Genomic DNA, 15,803 nt, shown 5'->3' on the forward strand with positions numbered 1-15,803 from the left:
CACACACACGCTGCAACATATGGTACGGCCGGGACAAAACTCCACGCAGTAATTAGGGGGATGGTGCCGGACACTTGGCTCTGCTGCGGTGCAGGTTAAGCAGCGTGATACATCATCTCCTCTCGCGAGCACCATGCAAGGGTTTACCCAAATTGACAGGTATGTGCTTTTAAAGACGCTGCAGAGGCTGATGAGAGAGGACGGCCAAAGCTGTGTTGTTATGTATCCTGTGCTCTCATTGTTCTTAAGGAGGTTGATTGTTTGTTGTGGTCTTCCAGCACACTGAGCATGTTTGGGGAGTACGCAGAGGTCCTCTGCAAATAAACACTCTGTCACACACACACACTTGAGCACACACAACTGCCATTTTCACCTTTGCTTCTGAGGTTGTGTGCACTTTATCTCTCTCGTGCAGAAATTTCAGCGCTGGCGGGGGGAGAGTGACACTTTAAATGAACGTGTTTGATGTCACGAGTGTCGCTTTCCATCAATAAATTAGTCAAAGAGAGGTGGAGAAATCCTGGGAGGCAAAAGTCTTGGTACAACATTGCATCAGCATCGGGTCTGCCACACTGCTGCTCGTGTGTGTGTCACACACCGTTATATACACGAGTGTTTCGGGCATTTGAATCAGCAAGAAAAAATGTTTTTAACCACAGTCATGGCCCAGGGAGGGTTTTTGAATTCCAGCGTAAGAAACGCAGAGCTCTCCGCTTGGACGCCGCTGTCCGTCCGCCACTGCCTCAACCTCTCTCTGACAAGGAGAGGAGGAGGAGGGGGGCCGAGAGAGAGGCCGGGCGAAGCTGTGTGTGCACGAGAGAGAGCGAGAGAGGGGAGGAGGAGAAAGAAGGGGTTGGCTTTAGTGTGATGTGAATGGAATAGAATCAGCGCGAGAGGAAGAAAGAGGGAGGAGGACAGCGCAAATCAACCTGCCCCTTGACTTTAACAACAGAATAGAGCCGGCAGACACAGAGATCGGGAAGTGTGCGTGCGTGTGCTGCTGTTTTATTTTATTTTTGGAGAGAGGAAGAGAACATCAGACAGGAGGAACTGAGGGAGGAGGAGGAGAAGGAGCCTCACCGTGGAGATAGATAGCAGAAAAATGCTGTCACGGGGAGAGAAGGGGAGGGAGTCGGCAGAGAGGAACAGGATGAAACAAGGCAGGGTTGAGCAGAACTGAAATGTGGAGGTAAGCCTTTTCTTTCCGTATTAAGATTTTACATTCACACTGCTGCCGCCCCCCCACCACCACCACCGTCGCTAACACCCACCCTGTGTCCTCGTCCAGAAGAAGATAATGAATTCAGATTGATGGATCTGCACACCCTCTGTGTGCCACATACCTCTGTGTCGGCATGCATATTGCTCTGATAGACAAACCATCCGGCCCACCGACAATGTATGAGAGCAGCAGAGATGTAAAATGATGGGGTTGGCATCATGATATCTTGCAGCTTGTCCTCTGTCTTCCTCTCTGCCCTTTGTGCCATTGCCCCCCCCCTCCCCTTTTTTTTTTATAAATGGATTTTATTCAGCCAGCTAAGGTCTGCTGTATCTACCATTTACACATTGCATTGTAGGTTTGAATCCATCTCACAACCTTTGTCGCATTTCATCCCGGGCCTGCCCTCCTCCCCCTCCTCCTTCTCCTCCTCCTCCCCGTCTCCCAACACTAACCCCCTCCTCATCATCTATCCTGTGTCTCTCCATTGTGCGATCTGTTAACGAGGCCGGCTCGTCTCAAAAAACAGCGCTGTGACATTGTCGGGGCGGCACTGCGAAACCTTCGCCGTTAAGCGCTCCTGGCCGCGAGGGCAAGGTGGAGGGAGGAAAGAGAGGGAGACAGAGAGACGGGGGGGGGGGGGGGGGGGATTGATGGAGGGACACTCGCGCAGAATGAAAGAGAGTCAGAAAGAAAGAAGATGCAGGAACAAAAAAAATAAAAAGAGGATCAGGATTTGCTCCAGATACATATTTTCAAAGACCGAAAAGCCGTCGGTCTGCAGTGGGCTGGGATTTGTGTGGATAAAGAGGATTGTGCACAGACAATGATGGAATGGAGAAGCACAACCGGGATTGGGGTGTTGTTTTCAAGGTGGCAGAGAAAATGAAAAAGGAGGGATGCAGGAGTCAGTCCCCCCCCCCCCCCCCCAACCCCCCACCTTCACCACACACACATACCATCCCCATCCTCTCCTTGCCCTCCGCACCACCCTACCCACCGCACTCTCTAATTTAAGATGGGGCTGTGTGTTTATGAGACGCCAGGGTTTCAGGGGCTGGATGGGCTGCTGTAGGGAGAGAAAAGCAGGGATGAAGAGCCGATCGAGAGGGAAGACGAGCAGCAGCAGCAGCTTACATAAGCCAGTGCACTCAAAGGACGGGCCATTTAATTTACATTGAGCTGCCTGGCTGCTCATCCACTGTGGTGTTCACTGTGGTTCACATTGGCTTTTTCTTTTTTTTTTCAAATGATAAAATGCAGTTTGACCTGACTGGATGAAAAGGAAGGATGTGCGATGACCTTAAAGCGTTGTGTCGGTGTTCCCGAACAGGAGGGCGTTATATTTTTCTACAATCTCAACTTTCTTGCTGGACAGTTCAGTAGAGTGAAACCCCAGCCTTGCAGGTATTTATCGCGGCGAACGATTAGGATGTCTGCATGAAGTGCACCGGCATAATGGTGCTCACAGCGTGCAGCCTGCTCATACAACTCAGCTGCAGATGACTTTTTGTTCTGCTGCCATCCACTGCGTCGCACTTACGGCGTATCGAGGCAGCGCAGTCCTCGGTGTGGGCCATGCCCAAAGGATAAGTGAAAAAGGCCCCTGTCTATAAAAAAAAAAAGAAATCTGAATGCGTGTGTGTATTTTAGAAGAGCAGTTGCGCGGAAGTAAAATGCCATTTCAGAGGATGGCAGCCCTAATGTAACCGGGATCCTTTGTGTCTCCTCGTGGTCTGTAGTTTGCTTTCTGCTTGGCCAAATAAAACAAAATAAAGCACCTGCTGCGTTTACTGCCTCCTCTGCAGAAAGTGTGTTTTCTGATGTGAAACTCACTCTGTTGGTAAAGCAGTGGAGCAGTTAGCATCAGTCGCTTTTCATTAAGCAGATCACCACAAATAACAATAAGTCTACCTGCTGCAACTTTGGAGTTAGAGCCTTGTATGTGAGTGAAGGTGGAAGATCTTTTGAGAATTCATTTATTTTTGATACTAGGAAACAGTGCAGATGTTTTTAACCCCCCCCCACACACACACACACACACACACACACACGCATGCCATAAATTTTCTAGCACTTAAAAAAAAAAGAAAAATGTTACACCGTGGCATTACTTTATGATTAATCAGCCCTCACATCTGCTGCAGTTGATTGGCTAATTATCTGACTCAGCTCCATTTCTGTATATGATGACATCCAGAATATGAGCACATTATGGAGTCTATTTTGGCCTGGGCCCACTTGCTAGTCTGCCTTTATGAAGTTTGTATATGTATTACATTGGTTATTTTACACATTTGATATAAATTCTCAAATGCTAAAAGCGACCTTTAACCTGACACTTTGTTCTTGGCCGCCCTCATATATAGAAAATGAAATATCCACAACCAAAAGCATACAGCGAGCAGGCAGCTTTCAGCAGCCCTGACAATGTGTGTGTGTTTTAATGCGGCACCCTATGTGTCCTCTCCCATGAGAGGCTTCCTCAGTGGGACTCATTCTGTATCTGGTTGAGTAGCAGGGGAGCAGAGTCGCGGGAGAGTCTTGAATCGATCGGCCCGTTTTCATTTCCTGAACCAAACAAGAACCAAGAGAGCTGGGCTCTGTACATGCGAGCGTCATGTGGATGCAGAGCTGTCAGCTTCTATTGTTCCTTGTTGGCGACGCCATAAATTTGTCCTGCTCTCCTTCAGCTGCTGTTTATACCAACCGTCTCCTCTGATAACAGAAACAGTATAGCCCATAGTTTCAGGTTTGCTTCATACCGTGTTCCTGCTCAGAATTAAACCACGATGCCTGAAGTGACTCTCTTGTCCACACAGCAAATAGATGACAGTCCTCACCTGACAGCATGAATGCTGCCAAAGTGTTACTTTGAATTCGCTCTGCACCACAAAGCACCCCCGTTTGATCAAAGCGATTTTTATCTGGTTTTGCACTCAGTGAGAATCAGATAAACATATCGCGAGGTTACCGGGCAGATTTTGTCCTGGTCTTACTCAGCATTATGTCACTCCGCTTGTTTTGGAGCCATTTTGCATGGCTACACCCCAGCAGGCTCCCTGTGGGTGCTCAGTTAGGAAGGGCTGTCGGAGGTGGAGACTTCCTCACATCTGATGGCAGGATGCCGGCAGCATTAGCCACAAGGTAGATCCTCTTAGCTCATGCTCTCTGCTGTCACCTGCTTACTGCTGACCGGTGATCTCCTGCAAGATCAGGCCTCTTTGGGGGGTTTTTTTGTCAAGGCTTTTGCCCTTCTCCACCTATTCAGCTGCACAAATAGAAAGCGGCATAATAAATGTTGGAGAATGACTCATGATTCACAGCGTCAGCTAAAGTAGGACTGCACAATTGAGATATATCAGCATGACAAATATTCAGGGAGAGTTTTACCGTCTCGGGAGTCAATCCTCACGGGCTATTGTCTTTTTGAAAATAAGCATCGAAATACTTAACTATTAAAACGGTTCCCCCCTGTGATTTCTGCTGCACGCACTCGCATGTGCATGGGACAATATTGTTAGATTTTCATAAATTACACGAGGAAAATTTCGAGCACTTTCAAAACCCGTCAGAAAACCCATCAGCTTTTTGAGTGTGAAATCAAGGACGAACTGAGAAATTGGCCCTTCGTGTACAAAAAGACGTAACCGCTGGCGGTGAATCACGCTTTAGACCTTTTAAATAAACGATGTTGTAATTGTTCTGATGGGTATCATGTCTTCTGTGTAGAGAGAGGGAAACAGAGCTAGGCATGTCCAACAACGCGCCCCTGATGTAATAGTCCTAAAATATGTGGAAGCTGCTATCTTCATGAGACATATTTATGTAAGCATCTGCTGTTAACACAGCCCACATGAATACAATCCCACTTTTTACTCCGTGTTGTGAAATGCCCCCTTCCAGAAATATATATTCAAGCTCATTGTACCAAATCGCAAAGTACCTCTCTCAGTTATGTCATACATACATTAAACCATTAAGCGGTGCAGTGGCTCCTTCTCATTGTTCTCATTGCTATTACAGGAGAGAAGTGCACTCTGGGGTATTCAGAGCCACTGAAAGCAGACCAGGAGCAACCGTTCATGCTCGTGCCACGTCACTTTCATCGCCGCATTCGGTCGATAGAGATCAAAAAAAGCAGAAAACATTTTTAGGCTCTGATAGGAGTTTAAAAATACCCTCATAAGGTTTCTATTTTGGGGATGATACTTGACGTATTAGAGATTGCCTCTGTGTTTGTTTCAGGCTGAAGAGGCTCTTTGGGCTGTCACAAATTTGAGAAGGAAGTTGCATTCTCAACCGTTTCATTTGCATGTTAAAGGCAAATAAAGAAGTAAAGAGCAGTTTGAGCAGGTACCTTAGAGCTCCACATCGTCTCTCTGTGGGGCACAGCAGCGACCGCACACAGGAAACTGAGAGATGTGACCTTAGAGGCGCAGAGGAGAGGTTTTTTTTGTGTTTAGCTTCTGCCACATTTCCCCTCATTCTAGGTAAAAAAAAAAAATGCAGTAAAAAAAGGAAAGAATTAGGGGAGAAAATACACTCTACATACTTTAGATTTAAGCAGATTCAGTCTGTGGCCCGGTGAATCACCAATCCCCATTACTGCACACTTCCCAGAATGCACAGCGTGCATTTTCATTCACAAGTGGAAAGCCACAGATGTACGGAACATGTTCCCTGTTTTGACTGTACCCTACGCACATAGCATCACATCAAAACCCTTCAGTAAACGCGCTGTTTGCGTCATCGTACTTAACATATTGGTGCATGAGCTACTCTTTGCTTCCCTTTTTTCTATCTAGGTCAGAAAGTGCCGTGACGCTGGTGCAAATAAAACAAGTGCCACCAGGCAGTAGTTTGGCTGCAAAGTGCAGCAAGGTAGCCGCAGTGTTCACATGTGCAAAATAATAGTTTGTCAGCAGGGTTTGGCTTCATATTTTCACACATATGTTGGTCTTCTTTGTAAGTAGCTGCATTAGCATCAGGGCAAAACTTTGCTTTAGAATATTTGCTCTAGAGGTGCTGGTTGAAGGGAATCGAGCTCTGCACTACAGCTGCGACATTTACATATAATGATGCTCATAGCTGTGGATTTCTTACAATATTGAAATGTTTTAGCACAAAAGACAAATCGTATTATCCAGGGGGAAATGGAAACGACAACTTCCTTGTGTGTGTTTTTTTTTTTTTTCAGTACTTTGGTCGAGCTTGATTTCCGTATCGAAGACGTCTCTACACAAGCAGGGAGAATGGCTTGATGTGAGGCTTTACAGATGCCCGCGCATCTGTGAGAGACATTAGTCTATTTCTCCAAATAATGATAGCAATTTGTGTCCTCTGAGCTCATAATGAGCGTAGATGGAACCAGTGTAGCTTGCAAGCGTGATGGCAGCCATTTAAACGTGGCCTTTACTGACTCCTGTACCCCGAAGTCATAAGCAACACTTATTTAGAGTGAGTGAGGACGGCATTTGATTCGATTTGCTCCAGTAAACAAAGATGTTGAGCTTAAAACGTGTGATGAATTCAGGGCATCGGCATTGCAGCTATTTTATGTGTCTTTACAGCAGGGACAGTGAGGAAGCAGAGGATGTCGGAGTCTCTTCCTCTGGAAGTAGACAGTGTACAGTTACTCTTCAGCGTGCCTTTAAAGCAATATTGAGCAATCTCGTTTCCTCTGCCTCAGAGCTGGTTGCACAGATGACGGAGGGGTAACAGTGAACCGTTGAGCCTCAATATAATAGATACAGTCATGAAGCTGAGGGTCAGTTCCTTTCTCTGTCACACAAACCCAGGCACACAGAAACGGGGCATTTGCAGGGGGACAGCTGCTCTTCCTGTCTCTGTGTGGACAGCGTGCAACATCTATAAGGACACTGTTTTATAGAGTCAGCAGACGCACACAAAGACACACATGCTCTCAAAGTACCTCTCGCATCTGTGCCTTAAACCTCTCTGCCTTCGTCTCTCTCGTGGTGTGCCACAAGGTGTATTTTCAGATTTACAGGAAGTGGCAGTGCTCTGCCAGCGCGCAGAGTTGATGTCATGGCAAATAACATGTAAAACAATAGCATGAGTTAAGTATCTTTATTTAACTGTGGACAAACAGCACCACAGTTGTGATAGAAAGAAAATTTGTGCATGAGAGTGCGTGAGTTGTGCATTGCGCTGTTTAATGCAAGAGGAAGTTCCTGTAGGTTGTAATACTATAGAAAAGGCTTTTCGGAGCATACTTCCTCTTTGCATTTAGGCGGGCAATTAAAATAATGCAAAATGATCACCAAATGCAGTGATTTGTGAAACTTTCAGATTTGTACTTTGTGCTCTGACAGCCTCTTCTTCCATTTTAGCAGCTTGTTTTTCAGCTTACAAAAAGACGGCCAAAAAAGAACTGAAACTGGACGAGACACCACTGGAGTCACACGTTAGATGACCTTAACCATACTTGCTTACTGTAAGAGACGAGGCACGTGTACAGAGAGAGAAGTCGGGCGCAGTCTTAGATTTAAAAAATAAAAAAATCATAACAAATAAAGCTCCAGTGATTGCTGTGTGTGTGCGTGGATGGACAAGGGAGCAACCAAACAATGAATAATTAACATGGTAAACCCTCGCCCCTTTTTACCCCGTCCTATTAATAATGTAATAGACTCATTTTCTGTCTTTCAGGGAGAACAGCTCTCCTTGAAGTATGAAATCTGTTAAATTGTGTTGAGTGGCCTCTCTATCTATAGAGTTTAGAGGAAATCTGTACCTCCATATATAGTCATAACAAACAGTGCAGTACAGCAGAGCTGATGCAAACACAAACGACACTTCACTCTTTTTACTTATTGGTCATTTTGCAGGGTAGTACATTTAAGTTCTCACTGAACTAAGTACACCCGACAGAACAATAAAGCAAGCAGACAGTCTTGATGTCATAGACTGTAGGTAAAAGATGGATGTAGTGACTATGACCTCATCTACTGATTTCATGAGCCTCAATTTCAGTATTCTGGCTGTGGTCATGTTGGTTTCTTACAGCAATATGTTGAAGAAAGAGTGATGAGCTGAGTTATCAGCTCACGCTAACAGGTTTGTTAAGCAAGCCACATACATAGGTTCTATGGGCACAACGCACAGACACTTGCACAGCAAGCCATAATATTGTTTTGTTAGCTAAATTAACATTTTTAAAAAAGGCACCACCACTGCAACCAGAGACCCAAGTCATCTCTTGTGCCAGGCAGTGAACTTGTTTGACTTTTATCTTGTCTCCCTCCTCTCACCCCCAGCTGGTTGCAGCCCCTCACTGAGCCTTGTTCAGCCAGAGGGGTTTTTTTTCCTGTTAAAAGGGAGGTTTTCCCTCCCACTGTCGCCGTGCTTGCTCACAGGGGCTTGTTTGATTGTTTTCTTTGTTTTTTCTCTATTGTGGGGTTTTAATCATACCCGACCTACGGTGGCCAGCTGGAGACAAAGCGTATACAAACTCAAAAACACAACGGAAGTGCTCCAGGACGCTAGGGGCAGTGTTGAGCTCGATTTGCAAAATAAACAGCAAGTTTGTTGCAAACACATGGACTTGGATACCGGCGGAAAACACCTGCAAGGATAGAACAACCACGCTTTATAAGAAAAGTAATGTGCAAACTGTTGTTTGTTTGATTTGTTTTTAATTACTATGAACGTTTGGTTTATGATGGAGTCAAATCTGACGTTAGCTAACAGTCAGTGTGCTTTGCTCAGAGAGAAGCTCAACACTGCCCCTAGCGTCCTGGAGCACTTCCGTTGTGTTTTGGAGTTTGCACATGCTTCGGAGTTTGCACGTGCTTCGGAGTTTGTGCGTGTTTTGGAGTTTGTACGTGCTTTGTCTCTAGGGGCCACCGTACCCAACAGCTGATGTGATTTGACGTTATATAAATACAAGCGAACAGAATCAAATTGAATTTATTTCTACTGAAATTTTTAACATTTTAACATGAAAGTCCATTGGAGTTTACTGGCTCGTTAAACCAGCCTTTAGCGTCCAGTTGCAGAACTGCATTTTTCATACTTTGTCACTCATGCTTCAAAATACCAGATGCAGTCATTGCTTTGTTGAGCCGTGACACTTCGATTGTCATGAAGAAAATAACTGCCGACAACAACTCTGACTAACCACTCTCCTGTCAGCATCACCTTGAAGTTCTGCAAAAACATAATAAAAGCAAGACTAAAAACAATTCTTTCATTCCATTAGCGATGATGGATGTGTACTATCAAAGGCAGAACTGCACAGAAATTTTCTGACAGGCTCTGACAGGTCATACTTGTTGGCTTGAGTACCTGTGTCACTGCAAAATATTGCTCACAGTAATGGCAGATGTATTTCTTTTGAGACTCTTCAAAAACCTGCTGTTTTTCTTGTCACCTTGATAGCTATCCTCTTTGTTAAAATCGGCCCATTGAGCACCAGGTGCCAACAGGAATGGAGGCTTATGTGTCTTTGGGGACCAATAGTTGAGACGAGCATTTGCAAAACTGTTTGAATTAAAAAGAAGAATAAAACACATCACAAAAGAACGAGAGTGCATCATCTACTTAGAAGCCTCTGGACTTGGCCCACTTCACTGTTTGCAGTGTGGTAGTGGGTCCATGAGGAAGATTGAGGAAGCCGGAGCAAGTGTTGGGCATTAGAATGTACTCATTTTTTGAATCAAGTCCAGCCACATTAATACACATTTACTCTCTTGAAAGCACTGCAGCTGCTCCGGCTCGATGTCACATATTCGGAGGCAGAGCAGGAATGCAACCTGATCTCAAATGTAGCAGGACTGCGAACGATCAATAATGAGAGTGAGACTGAGCCTGGCTTTAAATTTCCCCAAATCAATCACTGTTAGGAGTTGATTTAGACCTTGTGGTTAAGAATCAGCAAGACAGCTTTTAACTATAAGGATAGACAGTGGTGTTAGAGGAGCTGTCCTGCAAAGCTGGACACTTTCTAATAGCTGCCTGAGTCAAACTGTGTGTGTCACTTTATGGTCACATGTCAAAACAGTGTCTTTTGAAAGACTTGCATGCATCTGTGGCGACAAGTGTGGTGTTTCACAACTTCAGCTTCGTCTTTGAAAGATGCCAAGCACAGAAAGAAGTTGCAGGTCGAAATGACCGCCACAACCTGACGTGATGGAGTTGATAAGCCTGCAGTAACTTTTGCCACTGATCAGATCTAATTGCTGCTAAGCTGTTAAGCTGATTGCTGCAGCTTCACCCAAAGGGAAACCAGATCAAATCTCTATCGTCTTGATCGGGAGGCTATCTTTTTTTTCACGGTCAAACGCTTGCAATGGCTGCGCCATCGGCGGTAATTACGATAAAAGCACATGAGCTGAAGGTTGAGTCACTTTAACAAAGTAAAAAAAAAAAAAAGTGCTCATTCACTCTGCAGTGTGGCAGCCAGTCTCCAATAAGTGTGGTGTACAAACGATGACGACACACATCCTCTCGGAGTTCAAAAGTCACTCGTCTCTTCCTGTTTCACAGGACGTAGACTCGCATGAGCCGGTGCAAAATAAGTCAAGCGGCCGTGACTTCCCCAAAACTGTGCATGTTTAATTTGACTCTCCTCTGACTTCCGCGTGTGTCCTAACGTTGTACACAAGAGGCGCATTAACCTTGTCCTGGACTTAACACGGACGTGGTACTCACCTACTGTCATCAGTTAAGCCAGCCAAGCCCAGAGCAGTAATGGTCCTTCAAAGCCCATCTGGTGCACTATGCAAAGACAGATAATACTTAAAGATTTTCACCCGGTCAGGTATGTTTAAAGAATAATTCTCTTTGAAGCATGAATGTCTGATGAAAGTTACAAACTGAAGTATATGTTTCTTCTTTTTCTTAAAAGAAAAAATCAGTTTCTCCCTTTAAATGTTTAACCTTCAGATATGACGAAGAGGTCGAGCCTCAGTGTTTGTGCCTCAGGTTTCCACTTCCCACTTGTAAGATGAGTGATGGACCGGGGCTCGCTTCTTTGTGATGCAAGTGAAGGCCTCAAACTCAGATTGAGATGAACACAGTTAAATGCTCCACTCTTCAGTACAACAGTTTCGCAGCATGAAAATTAGAATCCATACTAGTATGTGCAATAAAGCTCGAATGTGAAAGATAAGTTACGTTTTCAGAAGCTTATTTTATGACAGGAAGTCTGTTCACGTTCCCCTTTCGCTTAAAAGTTTCAGGTTTTAATTTTTGCGACGAAATCAAGAGCCATATATTGTCATGGCTTCTGATGCGGGAAGCATTACTTGGCATTAAAATAAACTGTTTTAGCATGCATAACACGGAGATCATTACCGTCCAGAGGCCGAGTTCTGAGATGCAGTATTAAACACTGCTGTCTGCATGTATTATTAAGTTTCTCAGGGATGGAGTCTGGCTCTTGCATCATGGGAGTATCTGCAGGAAAAAGCAGGCAGCAGCCTCCCAGTGATCTTAGCAGATGCAATGGAGCTTTAAAAAAAATATTGGAGAGCATGAGGTGCATGCCTGGGTTATACAACTGAATATATAACTAAATAGAAAAACAAAGAAACTGCAATCATTTTTATATATTATTTATATAGGACCAGTTCCAACCAGCAGTTTTGGATGATAGGCAGGAGAATGAAGCTGCTGTTTTCGCTAATTTGGGGTGACAGAGATCACGTGTGGGGAAAAGTCAATTTAAATGGCAACGCAACCAGATCACGAAGGTGTAAATCATGACCAAATCACATTCTGTGCTCTTTATTGATGCCATTTAATTCAAACAGTTGAAGTGGTTTGCGCTAGCCAGCCCAGACAGTTACGGGTCAAGTTTCTGGTAATGTGGTGGTCAAACTGTGGCTTGGAGAGCATCGGGGGAGGTCAAGCATAGTTTCCAGCAACTCCTGCGTCATCTGACGTAGGCTAATCTGTGGATGTAGGCGCGTTTGTGCATATTTGGAGTAGATAGCTGATGTGTCATGCTACATGCTATATCTTGAAAAGAAAGTTGAGCAGCATCTCCACGGACAGCGACTTGCTGTTTAACCTTATTGTGTTAGAATATGAACGACATCATAATGATGGCATCAGCTTTAGCCTTTTTCTAGTAGCAACAGCATTGTTAGGATATTGGATCCTCTAGTGCTAATAGATTTTAAACCAGCGAGATACAGAATCATCACATGCACATGCACATTTACAATCAATGTACAATCAGCTGTACTGAAAGCTTTTGAGAAAAGAGCTTCCCGTTACTGTTTATTGTCTCAAGCCTAATATCCTAAGTTATTTTTTATTGCACCCTCAGTCAGTCCTGCTATTATGAGATGATCCACTTATGGTCATATTAGAGTTTGGTTTAAGCCAGACTGATATTTGCTCATAAAATTGCTCAGCTTGGTAGATCTTGGGAAAACATTAAGCTGGTTTTCAATGATTTGTGCCGTAGCAGTTTATGTGCATGTAGCAACAAAACCCCAAAAACATTAAAAATGCAAATAATGGCTTCCTAAATATATTAAACAGAAACTTGAGGGGGCTGGGACAAAAACACCAGTTCCTCTTTGCTTTGTACTTTTTCACAAGGTATATGACGCACTTCTCTGTCGTGGTAACACACAGGACAGTTTCTCTTCAGTGACTTCAGAGAGAATATGTATTTTTGACACCAGTGTGGCTCTGTTGAAGATCTTGTTGAAGACGTTTTGTGTTCAAAGGTAAGAAAGGGACTGATTTGCTTTCAAACAGGAAAAAGAAGAAGAAAAATCGTGAGATTTTAAAATAGTGTTTTACGGGTTTGGAAAAATTGGGGGGAAAATGTAAACCTAGAAATTATTGGAAAAGTAACGCAGGTCAAGTTGATGAATACCCAGGTAACCGAGTGTGCATATCAGTTAAGAGCTGCTGGAAAAATAATTATATTGATATGTCTGAGGAGACTCACCTGCTCAATTAATGTTGATGCTTTTTGTCCGAACATCAGAACGTCAGACTCCGTTGAAGCTGTTGCTCTGATTGGGATATAACGTCTGGCTTCACGTGGAACACATATAAGGCACGGCTTGAGAAAGACCAGGACCTGGACTCAGGATGGATGAATCATCCGCTGTGTAGTAAAACACTTAGCAAAGAATTTGAGAGGCAGCTAAAAGGGCCAAGCCACAGAAATAATGGCTCTACTCCATCTCCCGTGGTCAGTGCTACCCTTTCACTCAGTGTCAAACCCAAAACACAGCACCCAAAACAGAGACTGTTTTGGGTGCTGTGTCTATAAATTGCAGTTGCAGAGTTACTGTGGCTAATTATTCCTTTGACACATGTGAAGTCACCCCACTGCCTGGTGGTGGCTGAAACCCACAGTGAATCTACTGCTTCTTCAGGATTTAGACTTTGATTAGAGTTAGTTTCAGGCTTGCTTCACTACATACAGAGAGTCTGTCAAATAGACAGATTCATTACCCTTCTGGTATCTGGACTAATCATGGTTCCATGCATAGTCACCCCTAAAGGCTCATTCTGAACTGCTAAACACACCCATCATGCCTAGTAAACACCCGGGGTCAGGACAGTGCTAGCAGGTGACACAACTTTTATTATCTCATTGCAACATGGCCTCTGAAGCTCGTTAATCATTATTTTAATTGACATAAATAAGATTTTTTTTTTTTAATTTAAGATGCACTGTATTGACATGGATTGTGCATTCATGCATGGCCAGTTGTTTTGGCAAATGTATGGAAAAGGCAGGCTTTTTTTTTTTTTTTTGTAAAAGTGTATATCAGCAATGTTTAAAACATTGCTCTTTTGCATGAAAGAAACTCTGTACATTTCCCTCAGATGTAGAAAATACACCCGTGTGAAGATGCGAATCAACCAAATCGGCCAAGTTCGGTGCCATTTTTTTTAAAGCTGCTTCCAGTTCAGTTCTGTCTGATTATGATAGCAAAACATTGCAAAAGCAGAACACAGATGTCTGCTTATGATCAGTTTCAGGTACTCCAGGACAATGGGAACCTATGAGGAACTACAGTAATCATTTGGAGAAGCACCTATAAATATCCTAAAGATGAGCTTTGGGAACGCCCATTTAATATTTCTGGTTTCATGTAAAAAAAAAATATGAGAACTAATTTGTGGTAAATGAGCTGTGACATGTATTTGGTACAGAGGTGCACCGCATATGTGTAAAGTAAGTTATTGTAATCCTAATAATCATTTAACAGCAATTTAACAAGGTCACCACTGCGCGCGTGTGTTCGTATTTATGGCAGATGTTAAGCAGCTGGCGCACTGTGGAAAACAGTCACACATTGTGATGTGTTTGCAGATTGAGTGCTACCGTAATATTTTGTAATGTTGTTAGATTTTGTCAAAGCTGGAGCATCGAGACAAATTGTCGGATGCACAGATGTGTTTTGTTGCAGTGCAAACTGTCGCTTTTGTAATCCCGCGGCCATCACTCTGATACACGTCTATGTATGCGACACCTACTGTATATAATGTCTGTTACTAACTTTCATTCTTAAAAACTGAGAAATATGAATCCCATCAGTCACAAATATGTTTTGATTTTATGAAAGGAAGTCGCAGCATGACAGCGTCCACCTTGTTTTCCTCGTAAATAAATAAATTAAATAAATAAAAAAATTTTTTTATTTATATAGCTTTCTAGACAGAATCAGAAAGTGCTGCACATAAGATGACAAATAATAAAAGGGTAAAACAGACGATATAAAACAGGCAGAAATTGAACCAAAAACAGTTTTAAAAAGGTGAGTTTTGAGTTGTTTTTTAAAAACAACCACCGAGTTCTTAATGTATGAGGGAGAGAGTTCCACAGTCTCGGGGCCACAGTGGCAAAAGCTCTGTCACCCTTAGTTCTCATCGTGGTCTGTTTTAGAGCAAGTAAGCCCTGATCAGATGACGTCAGGGACCTGCTGGGGACATAGGGCTGTAGCAGATCGTAGATGTAGGGAGGTGCCAATCCATGCAAGGCTCTAAATGTCAAGACCAGGATCTTAAAATGTACTCAATTCAACAGGAAGCCAGTGTAGCTGAAATAGCAATGGTGTCACATGTGAATACTTGGAGGTTGTCTTGTTCTTATAGTTTACCATACATTATGAACATGAGCGTCACCAGTCGCGGGCTTGTTTGACAAAAGTGGAGCTATTTTGGTAAACAGGGTTGTTCTAAAGCTTCGGTGGACTACATGCCACATAGAGAGGGTGGCACCAGGCAGGTTGCTATGGAAACAAGGACTGATTCATGGTTTGAGGTCCCGAGAAGCTCAGGAACATGTGAATTTTTACAAAGGGCCGACTGATAAGTGTCCAAGTTCAACCAGCACTGTGTGTTGGTGGAGAGAAGGAGTGCTTCTGGTGGACCTCAGGCATTCAGATTGTTGTTGGAACAACATGAAAGCAATCTGCGATTTTTTTTAAATCTTTTTTTTCCAAAAACAACCTGCTGCCAATAATCTACACCCCCACTCTGAGACGGTGGAGAGAATTGATTGCTCACACTTTTTCAAAGCATTGTGAAGCATGCAGATGACGCTGCATGTAATGATTGCAGATAGGCATAG

The 15,803-nt window shown here is 43.7% G+C and overlaps 1 protein-coding gene across 4 annotated transcripts in view; it reads left to right on the forward strand.

Annotated features, from left to right (window-relative positions):
- Positions 1 to 15,803, forward strand: part of sipa1 (signal-induced proliferation-associated 1) — a 37,464-nt gene continuing 21,661 nt past the window's right edge. For 3 of the 4 annotated variants that reach the window (XR_013911891.1, XM_026181745.2, XM_080307505.1), the window contains exon 1: positions 776 to 1,189. The gene's annotated coding sequence lies outside the window, so the exon portion shown is untranslated. Of the gene's footprint in view, positions 160 to 775; positions 1,190 to 15,803 lie in introns of those variants that run through there. The other variant, XM_026181747.2, reaches the window with a different exon arrangement.

The sequence above is a fragment of the Astatotilapia calliptera genome, chromosome 10, assembly GCF_964374335.1.
Source record: "Astatotilapia calliptera chromosome 10, fAstCal68.1, whole genome shotgun sequence".
NCBI lineage: Eukaryota > Metazoa > Chordata > Actinopteri > Cichliformes > Cichlidae > Astatotilapia > Astatotilapia calliptera.